At 33.3% G+C, this 14,188-nt stretch overlaps 1 protein-coding gene across 12 annotated transcripts in view; it reads left to right on the top strand.

Annotated features, from left to right (window-relative positions):
* Positions 1-14,188, top strand: part of MEF2A (myocyte enhancer factor 2A) — a 157,314-nt gene that overhangs the window by 15,845 nt on the left and 127,281 nt on the right. For 10 of the 12 annotated variants that reach the window (XM_057723592.1, XM_057723590.1, XM_057723586.1 and 7 more), the window contains exon 2: positions 9,195-9,280. The exons of 1 other annotated variant lie outside the window; for it this stretch is intronic. The gene's annotated coding sequence lies outside the window, so the exon portion shown is untranslated. Of the gene's footprint in view, positions 1-9,194; positions 9,314-14,188 lie in introns of all 12 variants that reach the window. One more of the 12 variants, XM_057723582.1, reaches the window with a different exon arrangement.

Below are 14,188 nucleotides of genomic sequence, written 5' to 3'. Positions count from 1 at the left end.
TGGGAATATATATGCCTTTCAAGTAGAAGACATGAGTAAAGATAGGTTATTCTTTTCTCATTCTCCTCTGTATTTCACTTCTTGGTCTCCTTTCCCAGGTTAGGCCAAATGCTGTGCTCTCCATAAAGAACTGATTCCTTCCAATTAGAAGAATTTTCTTTTGAAATCCTCATAGTACTTTATATCTGTCTTGTACTTACCACTTTTTACCTTATAGTAAAGGTAGTAGTATGCACACTGCATTGAAGGTTTTTATGCTTGTGTCTTAGTTATTCTTGCATTCTTTTCATGTAGATTCTCAGTAAATATATAGTAATCTATTAAATTTTTGTCTTTCAGATGACCCTAGATTTTATGCTAGGATTTGGGCTGAACTAAGGTTTTGGACTGAACTTAAAGTCTTTACCACTGCTGGTCTAGATGAGTAATTCTCAACATTTTTTTCTGCTGTGAGATACAGTAGATGAAATTTTGACACATGCAGTCGCATGGATCTACTTAGCAGAAAAGTAAAATGTTGGTGATTTATAATTGCCACAACTATCCTAGGATTTGTTGACAGTGTAACAAGTAGTAGATGATGTGTAGTTCTTAGGGCAGTAGCTATAACTCTTCCCAATTCTCTTCCACTTAAGAAGGCATACCAGAATGCAAGCAAAGGAAATACTTCGAGCATAATCTGAAGCCCCCTCTCTTTATTTAAGGTTCAAAGCAGCACTTTAGAAGTATTAAATTACTTGCAATAAAAACCCTAAGTTATAGTATAGCTTTAGGGTTGTTTGGATTTCCATTAGTGCAGTTATTTTTGTTGTTACTGTTCATTTATTGTAAATGGATAGGACCCTATTTTGATGCGGATTAGACTGGTACTCTGGATTTTACTCCTGGATTCCATTTCATTTCTGTTAAGTTTTAGAGTTTGTGTTCCTAAAAAGACCTCCGAGGGCTCTTCCAGTTCAAAACTTTAGGAAGTTGCAGAGTATTGTGAATATGGTGTTCAAGCTTTTTCTAGATTCTGGCCAGCATCCTTATTAATATGGACATCTGTTTGACACACTTTGCCAGCTTACCAGACTGTTTAACCAAAGTGATGTATATTTGGCCATTTAATATGTTAAGTGCCTGGTGTCACATTTTAAAGTGTGCTCATTTTGAACTTTTTTTTTTTTTGTGGACAAAATGTACTTTTTGTTATTGGGGTTTGGCTGGTTGAGGACTGTGAAAATGATAGGTTCCAATAGCTATATGCCTGACGTGGAATAATAGGAGTGTTAGCCCTTAGGTCAGGTTGAGGCATAGAACAAACAGAACTTCAGAATTTGAGAAGTTACATTCTCCGCTTGATGAATGATAGCATTATTAGAACATGTAATAAATATTAATGTTAAATATTAATGTGAAAGCTGTCAATATGGTTGCTGATTATAGATTGCGGGGGTGATAAATTATTTGGAAGAATAAAATAGGGACTAATAATTTACCTAAAATGCCTACTTATTTGTGGCATAACAGCAGGTGCGTGTGTCATTATGGGGAAGATGTTAGATACCATAGTGAAGTGAGATGATAGAAAAGAAATTGTGAAGACACTCTATTTTATTATAAGAGTAGAAGTTAGAATGAACACATACACCCACACAAAAACTGGTATGCCAGTGCTCATAGCAGCCTTATTAGTAATAGGCAAAAAGTGGAAACAACTCAAATGTCCATCAACTGATGAATAAATAAAATGCAATATTTCCATACAATAGGATATTATTTGGCAATAAAAAGGGATGAAGTATAAATGTATGCTACAGCATGGATGGATCTTGAAAACATTGTTAAATGACATAAACTAGTCATGGAAGACCATATGTTCAGTTTACATGAAATGTCCAGAATAGGCAATTCTATAGAAACAGAAAGTAGATGCCTCATTGCTTAGGGCTGGAGTGTGGAGTGGGAATAGGGAATGGGGAGTGACTGCTAATGGGTACAGGTTTCTTTTAAGGGTGATGAAAGTGTTCTGGAATCAGTGGTAATGGTTGCACATTCCTGTGAATATAAAAACATTTAAGTGTATACTTTAAATGGGTGAATTGTATGGCATGTGAATTATATCTCAATAAAGCTATTTCCTTTTTTATTTTTTTAAAAAAGAACAGAGGCTGTGTGAAGAGATGTTTTGGACCTAATGGGTACTTTGGGAGATGGAGGTGGAACGGCATGGGGGAAGATGGGCATTTCTTGACATCAGTGTACTATCACATTGTAACACAAATGCTACCTTCTCCGTTTGTTGGCTAAGAATGTAATAGGTTGTATTTTAGTGGGCATTGTATAAGAACCCAGCTTTTTAATCTTACCTAACACTGAGGCTGGAATTGTGCATTATTCCACTTGGCAGGATTAGTCTTGCCTTTCTCTTATTTTTGTATTTTTTGTCATATTAAATTCAGTTGCTTTCCTGTTTGCAAGGTAGTGCATAATTGTGTTCTGCCCACCTATCCATCCTGCATTCTGCTTTGCTCTTTTTGTTCATACCTACTCACATTTGTGTCATCTTTCTTACCTCCTGTGATTGGAATAGTCCCTAGTTTCATGTGTGCTTGAAATCACTTTCTTCCTTAAGTGCTTGCTTCTATGCAATTAACTGACTTAAAGATACTGTTTCTTGTGGCTTAGTGTCTTTTTATGTTTATAAATCTATTCTTTTATGGTCTTAGTAGTATTTTTTTCAATTCTAGAATCATATTAGATGATTCCAAATATATTCCAAAACTTTTCATTTGGCTTTTGCTGCGTGTAGTGTTTGCCTTTCTGATTTCTTCAACTAAGTGATGACTTTTTAATAGGAATGTTGCTAACCAGTTGACTTCCAGTGGCATTCTCCATCTTTTCCATTTGCCTCCTTTTCTGGGATGTTTCTTTATGAAGCTAGCACTTATTGAGCTCATGCTGTCTGCCAGGCACTATGCTAAGTAATAGCATATATGCTTATTTAAAACAACTATTTAATTTAATTCAACAACTAAATTTATGAAGTATACAAAGTATTTCTATACTGTTCTTAGATGAGGAAACTAAAACTCAGAAGATAATGCTGATTGTTCTTGGTCTTAATTTTGTACAGTCAGAAAAATCTTTTAACTACACATGTATAGCTTTTCAGTGTTGACTGTCATCTGCTTTCGTAATCGTGTGGTTTTTGTATGTATTTGGTGGTCGCTCAAAATTTTGCAAATTTATTCCTAAATGGAATCATACAGTATGTACTCTTTAATGTCTGGATTTTTTTCCCTTACCAAAATGTTTTTGCAGTTCATCCATGTTTGTGTCTATCAGTATTTTTTTCCAGTTTACTGTTGCCTAGTGTTCCTTTATATGTTTATATCACAATTTCTTCATTCACTTTTCAGGGACATTTTGGTTGTTTCCAGTGTGGAAATAATTTTCTCCCCCTCATTCTTTGTGCTATTTTTATCATCCATTTTATGCTGCGTGTTATTATTTTTATACACTATTGCTATTTTTGCTTTAAAAACCAGTATCTTTTTAAAAATTAAAAGTAAGAAAATAAAAGGTAAACTCATATACTTAATTTCTGTTGGTCTTCCTTTGTGTGGAAATAGATTTCCATCTGCTGTTTCTTAGAGCAGTTTTAGGTTTACAGAAGAATTGAACAGGAAGTACAGAGTTCCCATATACTCATCTCTCCCTTGCTCTCATCTCTCCCCTTCCCTGTTATTAACATCTTGCATTGGTGTGGTGCGTTTGTTATTGATGCTTTATTATTAACTAAGTCCATGGTTTACATTAGAGTTCACTTGGTTGACATGCTCAGCTTTTGTTTGTCTGAAAATGTCATTATTTCTCCTTCATCTGTAAAGGATATTTTTGTTTCATGTAGATTTTAGTTTATAGGTTTTGGGTTTTTTTGTTTTTGTTTTTGTTTTTCCCCTAGCACTTTAAAGGCATTATTCCTTTGTTTAAACTCATTTGCATTATTTTTGGCAAGGAGTCTGTGGTAATTCTTACCTTTGTTCCTCTATATGTAACGTGTTTTCCCCTCACTTTGGTTGCTTTTAAGATTTTTTGTATATTACTGGATTTCAGCAATTCGATTATTAATTATATGCCTTGGTATGGTTGCTGTGTGTTTAATCTGCTTTTTGTTCGTTGAGTTTCTTGAATATATGGGTTCAGTTTTCCTCAGATTTGGAAATTCTTTGGCCTTTATTTCTTCAGGTATTTTTTTCTATCTCCCTATCCTTCTGGGACTACAATTACACCATTTTTAGACTGCCTTGATATTCTCACAGGTCCTTGATGCTCTGTTCTTTGTTTCTTTTTTTGCTTTCTATTTCACATCTTCAATTTAGGGATCTTTTTTTCCTGCACTGTTGAATCTGTTGCCAAGTCTAATTGTTTTTTATTTGAGATATTATATTTTTCATCTTTAGAAATTCATTTGATTCTTTTCAAAATAATTGTTTTTTGTTTCGGTTTTTCATTAAATCCTTTAATATACTTATAACATTTTAAAGTTTATGTCTTTAAAGATATCTTTCTTGTTTCTGGATCTGTTTCTTTTGTCAGATTTTTTCTCTGGTATAGGTTACATATTTTTCCATTTTCTTATGTTTAGTAAGTTTTGGTTGACTCTTGGACATTCATCATGCTGTTGTTTGGATTTTGTTGGTTTCTTCTCAACAGAATTTTGTTTTGGCAGTGTATTCCATTTCTTATGAAAAAGTAGTCGTAGTTTAGCACTGCTACTAAGGGGGTGATTCTACTTCACTTTCTACTCATTGCCCCAGGTTTCAATGAGATCTTTCTCTCCTCTAGTTGGTACTTGAACATCTTCAAATCTTTTGCAACCTCTGGTAACTTTTGAGCCTACTGCTTCCTAGACATTGTTTTTTGTCTGGCCTTGTAGAATTTCACTTTACTAATCCTGCAAAGCTTTATATTCAGCAAAAAACTGTGTTGTCAAGTATGATAGCAATTAGCCACATGTGGCTTTTGAGGGGTTGAATTATGGCTAGTTCAAATTTAAATATTCTGTAAGTGTAAAACACACTGGATTTCAGGAACTTATGGGGAAAAAAAATCTCTGTTTTTTAAATCAATTATATTATGAAATGATAGCATTTTGAGCATTTGGATTAAATGAATTACATTAAAATTAGTTTCACCTGCTGCGTTTTACTTTTAAAATGTGGTTATTAGAAAATTTAAAATTACACTTTAGAGTCATGTTATGTTTCTTTTGGACAGAGCTGCTCTAGAATCCTCTCTGCAGATTTCAGGAGTGCTTTATCTTCTTGAAGTCTATCCTGTGTTACTCTCCCACACAGTTTCCCACTTCTTTAGCCTAAGTTTCAGTCTCTTGTCTCTTCTACTCACTGAGTCCACCATATTCTGCTTGGCTTCTCATTACTGCACTGCCCTCCTGACTCTTCATTGTAGGGGACACTTTCCCTTTTCTCAGGTGTGGCAGTGCTGAGCTCCTTGTTGTCCAGCGTTTTAAAATTATAGTTATACGTATGTAATTATTTTTCTAGTTGAGCTCACTGGGAGAGCATGTCTGGTACTAGGTGCTACATCATGGCTAGTAGCAAATATCTTTTTAAGGTATGATGCCCATGTATGAGAACATGAATTAAAAACACCACTTTTAAACCTCAGTTTTGATTACAAAATGAAATTCATATTTGAGCAAATACATACTTTGAAGTATGTTTATAGACTGTTGCTTTATGTTTTGGGTTTGTTTTGTTTTTGTTTTTTGTTTGTTTGTTTTTTTGTCTGCTTCATATTTATCCTAATCTGGATTGATCTTTAAAACTGCTTTCACATACAAACCTCTTTTCTCTGACACTACATTATACTCAAGGCAGAATTTTGATAATTTCCAAATATAAGACAGTAATTTTCTTCATAATTGTATCGATTATTTTAATCAAGATTTGAGGAGATAATTTGTAAGCCCTCAAAATTTGAAACTAGGCATGCCATGATAATGCTAGCAGCACTTTGGTTTCACTTTGCTTTCTGGTTTATTGGCATTCACTGATTAGGCACTTAAATAACAAGCCAATATGGCAAGAGATAGGAGTTAGGGAACAAATTACATATTTTAGGTTATTCAGGTCTTCAGTTATCAGCAGTTGTGCTGGGGTTTGCTTATTTGCTTGATAAAGCATATTTGGGACATTTGAAGAAAGGACTTTTGAACCTTGGTCATTTCATTTAATCCTTTTTGTTAATATGGAAAACTGGAAGACGACGGTAGCTTGTGCCACAGTATAAAATATGATATTCCACATTTAATTATCATTGAAATGATAATGCCTTAAAAGATCTCGTTGTTCAGAGTACCTTCTTTAAAAGGCTTTTTTTTTTTAATGACCTCTCCATGTGATTTTTGTGGTGTCGTTCGTGTAATTTTTAATTCTGGTAATTGTCATATAGAAGCTTAAAATGTATTTTTAAAGCTATAGAGAAATTATCAGTGTTTATCATTTTTGTTCACAGCAGGCACTGACCTGTTATTTGTCAGGATGTCTTCATATTATAGGTATTGATGTGTATTGTATATCTAAAGCTGCTCAAATGTCAGTCCTCTGAGACTGATATGCTTTGCTGTCTTTTGAGTCTGTTGATATAGTATGCATTCATTTATTTCACTTATTAAATTTATTCAACAAAAGCATTAACTGAACTGTGGTTATGCATAGCTGTTAAGAGCATGCCTGGATTCTAATCCTGGCTTTACCACTTTACTGGTTTAGCTGTGTGACCTTGGCTAGTTGCTTCTTAGTATTTCAGTTTCCTCTTGAGGGTGACAGTGAGGTTATTGTTGGCTTTAATTCACTTAATACATGTAAAGCAGTTAGGATACTGATTAGCATGTGATAAATACTCCAGGGTTATTGCTGCTATTGCAGTTATTATTACTGTTATTATGTTAGGCCTTTGCTGGACACCTTTTCGCAAATTTTAATCGCCTCCATATGACAGTAATTCTTTCCCTGCTTAATTTTTTTCTCCTTAAAGACTTTCCACTAACCTGCTATATATATTATATATCCCTTATTCACTGTGTGTCGTAGGTCTCCCGCACTAGAATGTAAGCTCCATAACATCAGGAATAGATATAGGGATTTATTCCTAGTACCTAGAAAAGTGTCGGGAAGGGATAGTATTAAATTGTGTGCCAGATATTGACTAGATATTGGGGACATAGAAATGAATAAAGAACAAAAGAGTTCCTTCTCTTAAAAAGCATGTAGTATAATAGAAGAGACTCAAACCTGCAAAACTAACTATAGTTGTTTTGCCCCCTGTAAGTGATGGTGATGGTAAAGGATACCTGAGGATGTCCTCACAGAAGGTGTCATTGAACTGGACATTTGATCCAGATAAGAGACAAGGGGGAAGGTTGTTTCCAGGCAGAGGTAAAAACTTGAACAAAGTTGTAGAGCTTGATAGCTTGGGCAGTGACTTGTAGTCCAGTTTAACAATAGTGTAGGTTAATTAGAAGTAGAGGGAGCTAGGAAGTTGGTTGGGACCGGGTTTGGGAAAGATAGCTGTTAAAGGTACAGGTTGTCTAGCTCTTGCCTGGACAGAGTGATGGGATTTTGGGTGTTCAGTATATGAAATTTAATGATAACTGGCTGCAACACTGACAGTTTTGGTTTTATTTTTTGAAGGTGAGAGTGTGTTTCTTTATAGATTGTTATAAACAAACTATAAAAACTTGGTTTTTAGAATATTGCCTTTTAGAAACTATTTGAGAACTGTATACAAAACAAACTTGTCAATAACAGTTAATGTATAGAATTGAGGAATTAATATTTTTTGATATAAGAATATGTACCACATGTGTAATTATCAAATTTGTATTTAATCAGTTATTTACCATGAGTCACATTGCTAAACTTTAATTTCTGCTGTGACACTGACACAAAGCTGGTGTCAAAATATATTTTAAAATAGTTTTGTTTAGAATAAGGACACATGAAAAATAGGTTCACTTAGAATTATTGGATTTTAGAAATTGGTAGTGTAACTGTATTTGAGGAGCTTTCTCTGTTCTACATTTTGGTGCAATTAGATTAAAAACTGAAATTGGCTTCTTAAAGCAAGCTCCTTTTAACCTTGCCTCCCCCCCCCAAAAAAGGCTTATTTTTGTGTGTGTGTTTTAAAGTTCAAGCTTTTAATACTGAATTCGTTAAAATAAAAAGAATATTTGGCAGATTATAGCTTTTCCCCCCGCCTCTAGAGGGGCTGTACACTTCAAATAGAAACGAAATTTCAGTATCACAATAATTAATATTGCTGAATAAGATTCAGAAAACTGGTGTTTGTGTGGAGAAATTACCATTTTCATTTAATGAAGCAGATTTACTTGGGGATTGTCATAATTACCCAATCATGAAATTCTAAATTATTAGATTAGCATCATAATTGTTCCTGGCCAGTCAGGGTGAGGAGAGGCTTTTATCGTCTTTCCCCTACTACCTAAGTGTCTTGCTACTATTTCCAAGCAGAAGTGTAGAAGGACTGGATTATTCTTTATGTACTACTTACTCCATTGGTTAGCATTCACTAGTGTTCCTTTGTTAATGTGGATCATTGCAATTAATCAGTTTTATATTTGTTTTTGGCATTTTCACGTTTATTTTCATTTCATTGTTCCCTTTAAAAGAGTGAAAGCTGTAAGTATACACATTGCATTTGAATATATACACATTTTATGGCAATACAAGTCCCTGACCCATTGACAATTTGTTTTTCTAAATAAGAACATAATGTAATGAACATTTCCAACTGTTTCATCAAAACGTAAATTCAGTAGGTTGTATGTACCAGGTAAATATAAAGTATCTTATGTGATAAAGAGGATAGGAAAATGGGACCTAGCACACGAATTTGTGAATCTTGGCGTCGATAGAATATTACTGAATGTTTAAGTAATACTTCCTGAAAAAAGGAATTAGTGACATTAGCAATGCCCAGTTGGTTACCAGTATGTTTTTATTAGTCAGATAAAGCAGCTGACTTTTAAAAATTTATTTTTCTATTATTCAGTATTTGCGGAACTATTGATTGTTGAAATTTGTAGTAATGAAATTATATTTAATTTTGTTTTAGAGTTAAGAATAATTACTAACCCATGTAATTTTTTTTACTTTGTTAAGGAATTGGATTTTGTGAAAAAGGAACAAAGGAGAATTTTCTGCAAGGACCACATCTAAGTGCACTTTTTGCTGATACATCGTTTCTAGTAAGACATTTTTCCTTTTTTCTATGTTATGAAGTAAGTAAACACAATGGAAAAATTTTTTTTTAAATAAGACTTGTAAGCTTGAATAGCAGTCATTTTGGAGTTTATGTTGGGGATTAATGTAGATTAATTACGGAAATATGTAAAATCCAGTTGAATATACGTGTGTGTGTGTATATGTACACACACACATAACATAACATTGTATAGTGGCAGTTTCTCATATAGTGACACTGCTGAGATAGTCCCAAACTTTTACATCTTCTCCACTTCCAACTTCCATGTCAATTACATGTATTTGAAAATAAGAAGGGAAAAAAATCAAAAGTCCATATTTATTGTGACAGTAAGTTGCAGGAAGAGAGGGTTTGAGGACATGAGTTACATATAATGAGAGATTTTCAAATGAAAGACAAAGTGGACAAATCTAGCCATATTTCTTGAAAGGTGGAAGGGTTAAAGAGAAAAATTAAGCAAAGATAAGAAATCTTTTTAAAATGCGGACTTTTTTTGTGACTTTGAATTTTTTGTCTTAAATCATCGGCCCATATTTGCAAAGTTCTGGAGTAGGCTATTTTGATTTAAAAACTTACATTGGCCTAGGTTAATGGTTCCAATATGCTAGGAAGAAGTGTAGTTTTCGAAAACTTCACCTGAATTCTGTCTTCTGTTCAGAGTGGAAAATAATTATGTTAATACTAGACTATTTTAAAATAACGTAATTACAGAAAATGTTAGGGGGTAGTTTTTGGTGTGTTATATTAACATTAACATTCTAAATATTAGGTACAGTTGATCAAGCCTGACGGTTATGGCAGTAAAAACTTGGGAAAGGTACTTAAAATATTTGCTCTTGTTGTCATTCTAATCGTTTTAAGAATAGTTTTGCTATTTAATGTAAGGTTTAAATTTTTCCTTGAATGATTAAATGGTGGAGAGAACTTTAATGAGGTTACAAAGTGAGTTTTTTATTAAAATACTTTATTCCAATACCAATTTCTTATGCCTATAGATTTTTCTTCTTAAACCTTGATTGCAGAACAGCCCATTTTATGATATCCTTCAGTTTGGGGAAATAGGGGAAAAGGTATTGTTCGTCTAACTGAAGAGTATCCTTCAGTCAAAAACTTGTATACGTACAGGAAGGATGGCAATAATGAAGTTTAGTTCTCATTTTAAAATATGAACCTTGGTTAGTCTTCTGTAAATCTTTCAATTTTTATTTATTTTTTCTCATCTTTTTTATATTTCATATATATGTGTGTGTATATATATACACATATAGTTCACTAACTGCTTAACACTGAGTGTTTTGAATTAAAGCACTACAGGAATTAGCCATTCTCATTCCAGAGAATTTTCCCTATAATTTCCCTATATTTCCCTGTAATTCTGTACCTTCTGTGAACCTCCATAATGGCTGTGAGCATAACTTCAGCTGTTATGTTTGGATTACATTTAAGCTTTAGGGAATCCTCTATGATACTTCTTTCACTAGGCTCTAAAGATATAAACAGTATCTTATTCTTTATGGCAGGTTTTGCATGGTTCTGAGGGTTGTGATCGAGTTAAGAGCTACTTGCTTTGGAGCTACTCTGAGTACTTAGATGGGAAATACTCTTTCCTTTTGAGTAGTTTCAAATGTTGACTGAAGAGACTCAGATTGTTTTCCCTATAATTCTGCCCTAATTTGGAATAGAAATTGGAGGAGTTGGCACAGATATTGGGCAAAATTTTTCCTATATTTTTTTCTTTTCCTTCATGTCTTGAAACTGCTTTGGGCTCTTATATTTGTCTTTGATCCCCTTTGAGTTAATTTTTATATACACCATTAGGTAAAGGATAAGATTTATTTCTTTTCATATGAAAATCAAGTTGTTCAAGAAGCATTTTTGAAGAGGTTATATTTTCCTGTATTGAATTGAAATTGAAAATTGAAATTGAATTGAAAATTAGTTGACATTATATGTGGGGCTGTTTCAAGACTCTGTTATGTTCTGTTGATCTGTGCATCTATCCTTATGACAATACTGTACTGTCTTGATTACCATAGCTTTATGTAAGTCTTAAAATCTGGTAGTGTAAAATCTCCAACTTTGCTCTTCTGTTTCAAAGTTGTTTTTCTATTCTCAGTCCTTTCCATTTCTCTTTATGCGTTTTAGGATTAGCTTGTTATTTTCTACAAAAAAGACTCAATGGGATTTCGATTATGAATGCTTTTATCATAGAGGCTAATTGGGAGAGAATTAACCTCTTAAGGATGTTGTCTTCTGATGCATGAACTTGGTATCCCTCTCCATTTAAGTTGTCGTTAGTTTCTCAGCAGTCTTTTTGTAGTTTTTGAAAGTGTAAATATATCACACATATTTTGTTGAATTGATCTCTATTTTCTATTTTTATGTTATTGTAAATGGCAACTTAAAATCAGTTTGCAATTGTTTGTTGTTAGTATATAGAAATATAATAGATTTTTGTATAAAACTTTGTAATTTATGATTCTGCTAGACTCACTAGTTCTGGTGTCAGTTTTATGTATTCCTTCAAATGTTCTTTGTAGACCATCATCTTGTCTGTGAATAAAGACTATTTTACTTCCACCTTTTCAATTTTTATACCTTTTATTTTTTTTGCTTGCTTTATTGCCCTGCTTAGTAGTTCCAGTCAAGTGTTGAATAGAAGTGGTAAGCTGACATTGTTGCCTTACTCTTGATCATAAGTCAGAATCATCCAGTCTTTTACCATTCATTAAGTGTAATGTTAGCTGTAGGTTTTTTATAGATGTCCTTTATCACATTGAAGAAATTCCCTTCTATTCATAGTTTGCTGAGAGTATTTTTTTTTATCAGTGGGTATTTTCATGAAATGAATTTTTATCAGATGCTTTTTCTTCATCTATTGAGATGATCACATGGGGTTTTTCCTTTGTTAATGTAGCTGATTGATTGATTTTTGAATATTGAACCAATAAATCATGCATTTCTGAGATAATCCCCACTTGGTCATCATGTGTTACACTTTTTAATAAATTGCTGGATAAAACTTTTTATATTAAGAAGCCATTTATTTTGGTGAGCCGTCCCAAGAGTTATCTCACTAAATCTCTTTAAGTCTGTGATATAAAGGCATAAAGTAATTCCGATCTTGAAGCCTTGAAGAAAGTTTTTACAGATATAGGTAGTAGATAAAAATTGCAAATATGTAAATATTTTCTGGTATCTTAAAATAAAGGTAGTTTTGAGTTAAATTGTTACGGAAGTTCAGATTTGTGTTAATGAGAGATTTTTCATCTGTGTTCGTAGTAGACATTGGTATGTAGTTTTTTAATAATGTCTTTGTCTGGTTTTCATATCAGGATAATAGGATGAGTTGGTAAGATTTCCTCTTATGGAAAAGTTTTCATATAGTTGGTGTTATTTCTTCTTTAAGTGTTTGGTACAATTCACCAGAGAAGACCTCTGGCCTTGGAGTTTCTTTGTGAGAAGGTTTTAAACTATGAATTCAATTTATTTGATATTGGGCTATTCAGAGCTGTATTAATTCTTTTTGAATAAGCTTTAGTCTTTTTGTGTCTTTTAAGGAATTTGTCTGTTTTATGTAAGTTGTCTTATTGAAGTGAAGTTTCATAATATATTTCTTTATTCTTTTAAATTTTATTTTATTTATTACTATTTTATTTATTGTTATTATTGGGTTGTTTTTTTTTTTTTTTTGGCTGTGTTGGGTCTTTGTTGCTGCCCATGGGCTTTACCTAGTTGTGGTGAATGGGGGCTACTCTTCATTGCGGTATGTGGGCTTCTTGTTTGCGGTGGCTTCTCTTGTTGTGGAGCACAGGCTCTAGGCACTCGGGCTTCAGTAGTTGTGGCACGTGGGCTCTGTAGTTGTGGCTTGTGAACTCTAGAGTTGCAGGCTCAGTAGCTGTGGCACTTGCGCGTAGTTGCTCCATGCCATGTGGGATCTTCCCGGACCAGGGCTTGAACCCATGACCCCTGCATTGGTAGGCGGATTCTTAACTACTACGCCACCAGGGAAGTCCCTATTTCTTTATTCTTTTGATGTTTAAAGGATCTATAGTGATATCCTCTCTTTCATTCTAGTATTTGAAACCTTCCTTCTTTTTCCAAAGGAGCAGTTAATATTGAAAACTTTATCTGCATCCTACAAAGTTTCTTTACATGTGTTTGTTTACATGGAGTTCAAAGAATTTTTAAGCTCCTTTGTGATTTTTTTTTTTTTTTGGACCTATATAATTTCCAAATATTTCCTTAGTTTTCCAGATTTTTTTTCTAATAGGATTTTAATTTAATTCTGTTGTGGTCCAAGAACATATTGTATTTTGTGTGTTTAATTATAGACTGCAGAATGTTGTCTGTATAAATGAATGTTTTATGTGCAGGATGTTGTCGAGTGGAGCCTTCAAAAAATATTAGGTCAAATTGATCAATAGTGTTCTTCAGGATTTATTCCTTCTGATTTTTTGTTACAGTAATTGCTGAGAAAAGAGCATGGAGATCTTCAGTTTTGTGGGTTGGTCTGTTTCTCCTTTCACTTACTGGTTCATGTATTTTGAAGTTCTATTTATTGGTGCATGCATATCTTTTTTAAAAAATGTATTCTTGACGAATTGGGTCTCCTATCTTGAAATACCCCTGTCTGGTAATGTGTTGCAAAGTCATTTCTGAAATAGCTTGTATAGTTTCTGACAGAAAGTCTGCTGTTACTTTTACTTGGTTGCCTCATATGTGAATTTTCTATTTTGTTTGATTGCTTTTCAGTCTTACAGCTTTTTCAGTGACTATAATTATGATGTCACTTAATTATAATGTGCCTTCATATGGTTTTCTTTGAGAAAATTCTGTTTAGCTTTTTTGAGTTTTTTTTTAACCTAATTTAGAAACATATTGACTACCA

The sequence above is a fragment of the Hippopotamus amphibius genome, chromosome 2 (genome assembly GCF_030028045.1).
Source record: "Hippopotamus amphibius kiboko isolate mHipAmp2 chromosome 2, mHipAmp2.hap2, whole genome shotgun sequence".
In the NCBI taxonomy this organism is placed as follows: domain Eukaryota; kingdom Metazoa; phylum Chordata; class Mammalia; order Artiodactyla; family Hippopotamidae; genus Hippopotamus; species Hippopotamus amphibius.
This window is presented reverse-complemented; position numbering and strand designations above follow the sequence as displayed.